Source organism: Suricata suricatta, chromosome X (assembly GCF_006229205.1).
Source record: "Suricata suricatta isolate VVHF042 chromosome X, meerkat_22Aug2017_6uvM2_HiC, whole genome shotgun sequence".
In the NCBI taxonomy this organism is placed as follows: Eukaryota; Metazoa; Chordata; class Mammalia; order Carnivora; family Herpestidae; genus Suricata; species Suricata suricatta.
The window spans coordinates 95733228-95741777 of NC_043717.1; the positions used below are offsets into that span (position 1 = coordinate 95733228).

Genomic DNA, 8550 nt, shown 5'->3' on the forward strand with positions numbered 1-8550 from the left:
TCTAGGAAAAAAAAAACCATATGCCTTCAGTGGGGACTGCCCCCGACAGTAAGGGCAAGGTGGAGGGTAGGTCTGCCTACTAAAATCCTGAAACCAAATAGCCCACTACTTGCCTAAGGGTGGGATAGTTTTCTTCATCAAAGAAGCAGACCTGCATGGCTCAGTTGGTTAAGTGTCCAACTTCGGCTCAGGTCATGATCTTGCGGTTCGTGAGTTTGAGCCCTGCATTGGGCTCTATTCTGACAGCTAGCTCAGAGCCTGAAGCCTGTCTTTGGATTTTGTGCCCCCCCGCAATCTGTCCCCTGCTTGCACTGTCACTCCCTCTCTAAAAATAAATAAAACATAAAAAAAGAAACAGACCCTGATGAGAAGTCACTCCCTTATTCGTGAGTGGAGTCTTTGGCTCTATAAGAAGAATGATGGTCTTTCCATGTGCTTCAGTCTGTCCAATGTCACACGCTATATTTCAAACATGGAAGCTGACATCATGTGAGAATACTGCACTCATTTCAAACCCTATTTGAACTTCAAAGGACATGTCAGCCACATGAGTCCCACCTAAGTATGTGGCACTTTTGATCCACAGGTACCTGACGGCCAAGAAGACTTAGAGGCCAAGAAATGGAATTTTGGACTAAAGGTAAATGAACCTAAGTCTTGTAAAGGTTCAAGAAGAAATGGAGCCAAGAAATGGAATTTTTAACTAAAGGTAAATGAACCTAAGTCTTGTAAAGTTTGACTTCAGCTGTAAACACAAAGCACACGAGGTCAGAGAAATTCTTCAATTCTCTATCTGAAAACACTCCAATGACATCATCTTGAGTCTGGGAGTGTCTTTGGGGTCTGCAGAAGTGTGAGCCAGGAAGCCTCCATGGTAAGAAAAAAATTTCCCCCATCACACATTCTCTCAAGAGACTTTTAGCTCTCAACAAAGCTGTAGGGTAGACTTGGGCCACGAGGGGCATTGGGAGGGTAGAAGTCTAATCTTTTACTCCCTAGCGCCCAAACCAGCTTCACCAAATAATGGACCTATTACCTGGAAACGTACCTAAAGAACAACGTGGTCTCCAGAAATACCTCCTTCTTGGCCTCTAGCAAGCCATCTTTTTTTTTTTTTTTTTTTAACAACTCTGGGGCCTGACATTCCTCATGATCAGAGAATTTGGACAAGATAACTTAGGGAGGCTTTACCAAACAACAACACGTGAATAAAGAAAGTGTATGCCTTCTGGTCAGGTAACCATTGTTGGCAAGAGACACTCAACAGTGAACCAATTATGAAAGTAGTCTCAGGGCCTATGGGTCCCAGATAAGGGGCAGAGACCTCAGAGATATAATCCCGGAACCTGGCTACTTGAGGCCACTGGGGGATGGACAGAGCAGCAGAAAAGGGAGATATGGGGGCAAAGAAGACAAATGTTTGCATTTTGTCTGGAGCCCTGCTGGACAGAGTCCTTTTTCACCAGACAGAAATGAGACAAAACTGAAAGATTGTTTATCTCCTTTTCTCTCCCTTGCCACCTCCCTCCCTTGCCAAATGAATTGGGTACAAAGGGGCTTGTGAATAATTGTGTTTTGCAGAAAGGTTAGGCCCCCTCTGTAGGGCTCATTACTGATAAGGAATTTGTAACAGTCATTCTCTACATAGAAAGAATTTCACCCAAGCCACTTTCAGCTCACCCCTGAGCAAAAACTATGGACAAATATTCTTTATGAATATAGATGTAAAAATCTTCAAAAAAATTTCAGAATAGGTAAATCCATAGAGACAGGATGTAGATTAGTGGTTGCCAAAGACTAGGAAGGAAGGAGAATGAGGAGTGACTGATTAATGTGTATGGCTTTTTCTTCTGGGGTGATGAAAATGTTCTGGAACTATAGAGCAGTGATGATTGCACAACAGTGTGAGTGTACTTAATGCTACTGACTTGGACACTTTGAAATGATTGAAATGGTGAATTTTATGTTATGTGTATTTTACCACAATAATAAAATCCTCATCAAAGTACAGTCGACCCTTAAAGAATGCAGGGTTAGGGACACCAACCCCTCCATGCATTTAAAAATCCACGTGTAACTTTTGAGTCCCCCAAAACTTAACTACTAATAGTCTACTGTTGGCTAAAAGCCTCACCAATATCATAAACAGTCAATCAACACATATTTTGTATGTCATGTATTATATACTGTATTCTTACAATAAAGTAAGTTAGAAAAAAGAAAATGTTATTAAGCAAATCATAAGAGAAAAAATATTTACACTACTGTTCTGTGTAACTTCCTCAATATGACAAAGGGCATCTATGAAAAACCCACAACTAACATAAAGTTTAATGGTAAGACTGACAGCTCTTTCCTTAAGATCAGGAACAAGACAAAGAATTCTACTCTCTCCCCTTCCATTTGACATTGTACCAGAGGTTCTAACCAGGACAATTAGGCAAGAGAAAGAAATAAAAGGCATCTATATTATAAAAAAGAAGTAAAAATATCCCTATTCATAGATGATATAATCTTATATGTAGAAAATTCTAAAGAATTTACCAAGATAACCTCCTAGAGCTAGTCATCATGCTCAGCAAGCAGGATACAAGATAAACACACATACAAAAAATGAGCAAAGGAAGAAAAAGAGAGACAGAGACAAACCAAGAAACAGATTCTTACCTATAGAGAACAAACTGAGAGTTACCAGAGGAGAGGTCAGGAGGTGGGATGCGTGAAATAGGTGAAAGAATTAAGGAGGGCACTTGTTGTGATGGGCACAGGGTGTTGTATGGAATCGATGAATCACTCTATTATACACCTGAAGCTACTATAACACTGTATGTGAACTACACTGGAATTTAAAATAAAATAAAATTAAAAAAAATCAATTCTATTACTATACACAAACCATGGATATCCTGAAAATTAAATTAAGAAACCAATTCCAGGGGTGCCTGGGTGGCTCAATCAGTTAAGCGTCTGACTTCTGCTCAGATCATAATCTCACAGTTCACAAGTTCAAGCCCCGTGTCAGGTTCTGTGCTGACAGCTCAGATCCTGGAGCTTGCTTCAGATTCTGTGTCTCCCTCTCTCTCTGCCACTCCCCAACTCATACTCTGTCTGTCCTCTCTCAAAAATAAATAAACATTAAAAAATTAAAAAAAAAACAATTCCATTTATAATGAAATAATAAAACAATTAGGAATAAATTTAACAAAAGAAGTGTAAGATTTGCACACTGAAAACTATAAAACATTACTGAACAGGGGCACCTGGGTGGCTCAGTCGGTTAAGCCTCCGACTTCGGCTCAGGTCAGATCTCACGTTTGTGGGTTCGAGCCCCGCGTTGGGCTCTGTGCTGACAGCTAGCTCAGAGCCTGGAGCCTGCTTCCGGTTCTGTGTCTCCCTCTCTCTCTGCCCCTCCCCCTCTCATGCTCTGTCTCTCTCTGTATCAAAAATAAATAAAACATTAAAAAAATTTAAAAAAACATTACTGAACAAAATAAAAGAAGAACTAAATAAATGGAAATACATTCTTCATGTATGAATTAGAAGACATAACTTTGTCAGGGCACCTGGGTGGCTGTCCGTTAAGCAGCTGACTTCAGCTCAGGTCATGATCTCCCACAAGTTCAAGCACAGTGTCAGGCTCTGTGGTGACAGCTCAGAGCCTGGAGCCTGCTGTGGATTCTGCATCTCCTCCCCTCTTTGCCCCTCCCCCACTTGCACTCTGTCTCTCTCTTTCTCACAAAAATAAATATTTTTAAAAAGTTTAAAGAAGACATAACATTGTCAGGATGTCAATACCCCCAAATTAATCAATTTGAATCAAACAGATGCATTGCCATCCCTAACAAAATCCCAGCTAGTTGTCTTTCAGAAACTGACATGCTGATTCTAAAACTCATAGGGAAATGGCAAGAGACCAGTTTATAAAAGCTAAAACTAAAACTCTTAGAAGAAAACATAACTATAAAATCTTGTGACCTTGGATTAGGTAATGGAGTCTTAGATAGGACACCAAAAGCACAAGTGACAGAAGAAAAAGATAAATTGGACTACAGAACAGTAGAAAGCTATTGTACTGCAAACCATCTAGAACATGAAAAGACAGCATGAAGAATAGGAGAAAATATTTGCAAGTCACATACCTGATAAGGGACTTATTTGTATCTCAAATATATAAAGAATTCTTATAACTTAATAATAAAAAGACAAGTAGCCCAATTAAAAGTGGACAAAAGATCTGAAAAGACAGTTCTCTGTATAAATGGCCAATAATTACATGAAAAGATGTTCAACATCATTAGCCACCCAGAAAATGCAAATAAGAACTATAAAGAGATATCCATTCACATCCACTAGAATGACTATAATAAAAAGACAGGTAACAACAAGTGTTGGCAAGGATGTGGAGAAATTGGAATGCTTATACACTACTGGTAGAAATGTATAATGATGGTGACACTTTGGAAACTAGTCTGGCACTTTCTTAAAAGGTTAAACATAGTTATCCTATGACCTAACAATTCCACTCCTGGTATATATAGCCAAGAGAAATGAAAACATATCCTGTCAAAAACTTGCATGCAAATGTTCATCACAACACTATTCACAATAGACCAAAGGTGGAAACAACTCAAATGTCCATCAACTGATAAATGGATAAAGAAATTTAGTATATCTATACCATGGAATATTATTCGGCCATAAAAAGAATAAACCTTAAAATCATCAAGCAAAGTGAAATAAGGCAGACAAAAAAGGCCACATGTTATATGATTCCATTTATATGAAGTGCCCAGAATAGCAAAATCCGTAGATAGAAGATTAGTGGTTGCCCAGGGCTGGGAGGAGTGAGGAGAGGGCCTGGTATGTGACTGCTAATGTGTAAGAAATGTCTTTTTGGTGTGATGAAAATATTCTGGAATTGGATAGAGGTAATGGTTGTACCACTTTCTGAATATACTAAAACCACTGAATTTTATACTTTAAAACAGTATACTTTATATGAATTATACTTCAGTAAAAAATGAAAAAAAATGTTTTCTTGGGAAGATCACTCTGATTTTGGTATGTAACTCAGAAGGAACTCATGGAATTATTTCACATGTTATAATAAAACTTTTCATCTCTCATTTATTTCTATGAACAAGATTTCTCAGTCCTCATGTATATAAAGAAAGAAAACTAGAAATGGAATTGATGCTGAATATTATCTTTCTAGCAGTAAGGAATATCTATTCATGGGTACCTGAAAAAAAATCCCATCCATTTCATTAAGAGATGCATTTAAATAAAAATTTATTTTTACATGGTAATCTTGTCAAAAATGTATCAAGTCAATCTCGTCATGAAAAACGTGACACAACCCTAAACTGAGGGACATTCTACAAAGCAGCTTGCCAGTATCTTAAAAAATGGTATGAAGGTCATGAAAGATGAGAAAGACTAAAAAGCTGTTACAGATTGAAAGGGATTAAGGAACAGAAAAAAGAATCAATGGAAAGGCTGGGGAAATCGGAATAAACTATTGTTTAGTGAAATAGAGTGAATGTGTTCACCCCAAAATTCGTATATTGAAACTTAACCCCCAAATGTGATGGTATTAAGAGGTAAGGACGTTGGTAGGAAATTAGGTCACGAGGGTGGAGGCCCTCAGGAATGGGATTAGTGCCTTTTACAAAGGGGACTCCAGAGAACTCTCTCTCCCTGTTTCTGCCATGTGATGGCAGTCCATAACCCAGAAATGGGCCCTCACCTATATTTCTGTTGCTTATAAGCCATCCAGTCTGTGGTACTTAGTTATAGCAACCTGAACTAAGACATTTAGTGAGTATTAGTGTACCGATGTTAATTTCTTGGTTTTGATCACTGTACTGCAGGTAAGTCCGTTAACATTAGGGAAGAGGGGTGAAAGATACATAGGACCTCTCTTGTACTATTTTTTTCAACGTTCACATAAATCTAAAATTACTTCACTTGGGGCGCCTGGGTGGCTCAGTCAGTTAAGCCTCCGACTTCAGCTCAGGTCAGATCTCACATTCATGGTTTCAAGCCCCGCATCAGGCTCTGTGCTAACAGCTCAGAGCCTGGAGCCTGCGTCTGGTTCTGTGTCTCCTTCTCTCTCTGTCCCTCCCCGTCTCATGCTCTGTCACTCTCTGTATCAAAAATAAATAAAACATTTTAAAAAATTAAAAAAATAATAATAAAATAAAATTACTTCACTTGATCTTAGCCAAAAGGCTGAGAAGTGATTAAAAATTACTTCAAAATAAAAAGAAAATCACAGGAGATTCTCAGGCAAAAATGTTTGATGATTATTGAGTTACATGAGTCACAGTGCCCATGAGACAAAAGCAAACAAGTGCAACTCTTACAGGTTCTGAGTGAGAACTGATAGAAACTTCTCCCCCTGGGGGGCCTCACTGCATATTGATATGATAAGTTCCTTAGCATCCTTTTGCAGGAAACAGCAACAAGTAGAGCTCAGTTTTCTTTCTGTAAGCCTGCACTGTGCACTGAGAGGATGCTTACATTTCTCTCAAGCCCAGGGGCTCAATTTACTCTTTATTAAAAAAAGAGTGTTCTTCCTGATTACAAAAGCAATAGGCGCTTCTGATGCAAATTTTGGAAAGCAAAGGTAACTGCAAAGAAGAAAATAAAAATGCCTGCAATCACATACTACAATGAGTACATTGGGCTATTTCCTCCTAGTCTTTTTTTCATGCATCTATACATGATTTGTTGGGGGGGGGGACAGTTCTTTTAATGAAAATGCCAATCATCCCAATGTTACTGTAAACTACTCTTCTTTATAATGACAATAAAAGACCATCTCTCCACATCATGACACGTTTCTCCTACATTTTAAGGCACAAGATAAAATTCCTTAGTGTAGAAGCACCAAAACGGATGTTACTGACCCCCTATTACTGGATTTTATGCTCGTCAACTCTACAGGGCCAGAGTCTCTGCAGGCAGCTAGGCAATTAGATGAAGCCAAATGAACCAACAGATACCGGTGGCTAATAAATAGGGAGACAGGGTTTCCGCTCTACCAAAACAAAACAAGCCTCAGAATATTGCTTCCTAATGAATGATGGTGAGCTGTGGGGCCTAGCCCCCTGCACCCCTATTTAGAAAAGTGTTTGAGTCTATCTCCAAATATCATATACAGAATTTTAATATATTTATTTATATATTTAATTTAAGAACATATACCGAAGTACATATATTGCTGGTTTGCAAATTATATTAATGTACTGCATATGAACATACTAATTATGGACATTATATAATATGTGCAAAACAAAAAAATTATTTATAAATAATGGATGAGTAATTTGCAAATTATAAACATACACTCCTGAGTTTGTTTAGTGTGTCTGTTTTAGGTCATAAAGGATATATATAGAAAATAGAAGTTTAAAAGTGATTAAATAAACAGGCAATGGAAATAGAAGTTCTAACATTTTCTTCCTGCACATGCTCCTCTTTGGAGATGGAGTAAAATGAATGGAGAGATCTTCAACTCTACCCATTATTTGCTTGGGAAGAAACGCAGCATGTCACTGTCATAACACCTTCAAATAGCTCCTGAAAGAGTCCTCAGTCAGGAAGTCTACCTCAAAGCCTCTTGGACCCCTCTAGGCATTTCAAATTGGCTCCTGCAGAGGACTTGTGACCTCTGTGCCACACGGTCGTTCGTTATACTGCTGGTGTGTTGTCTATTGACTTTAAATTGTTGGAGCCTGTAGGCAAGAGGCAGGCCATTAATCTGTCCAGCACTTTGCATGCTGTTAGCCTTCATTGTTAGAGGCCACTGTGATTTGTAGACCAAATACTGGCCCTGGAGTCAGAAAACCTGGGTTTTGGTCCCTTCTCTGCCCCATGCTTAGCTGTGTGACCTTGGGCAAGCCCATTTATCTCTCTGAAGGAAGCTGCGGTGTGCCATAGGAGGCAGTGTCACAACCAGAAGAGACATAGACCCTAGAATCAGCCAAACTGCAGCCCTGCTATTGGGTGCTCTATAATCGGAGACGACGTCATCTTCTCTCAGCTTTTATGTTCACATTTTCAATTGGGGGACAGTATATATACCTATCTCACAGGCTTGTGGAAAGTTCCTAGAAGAACAGTCAATAAATGTTTGCTGAATCTGACATTTAAAGGTAAGTAGAATTACTGAATGTCAAAGTCCTCCAAAATTGGGGAATCGGCGGGGGGTGGGGAGGGCTCAGTCAGTTAAGCACCCAACTTGATCTCAGTTCAAGTCATGGTCTCACGGTTCACAGGATCAAGCCCCTGTCAGGCTGGGCTCTGTGCTCAAAGCACAGAGCTTCCTTGGGATTCTCTCTCTCCCTCTCTTTCTGCCCCTCCCTTGCTCACATGTGCACGTACTTGCTCTCTCGCTCTCTGTCTCAAAATAAATATATAAACATTTTTAAAAGTCATCCCAAAGCATCTGGTCCAACCTCGTCACTCCACAGATGAGCACACTGAGGGCAAGACGTGGGGAGGGGGTTTGTTCAAGGCCACACCCTGAGTTCCGTCTCTGCT

General features: G+C 39.4%; 1 pseudogene; it reads right to left on the reverse strand.

Moving 5' to 3' along the window:
• Positions 1 to 6067: 6067 nt before the first annotated feature.
• Positions 6068 to 6246, reverse strand: LOC115284408 (annotated as a pseudogene).
• Positions 6247 to 8550: the final 2304 nt, after the last annotated feature.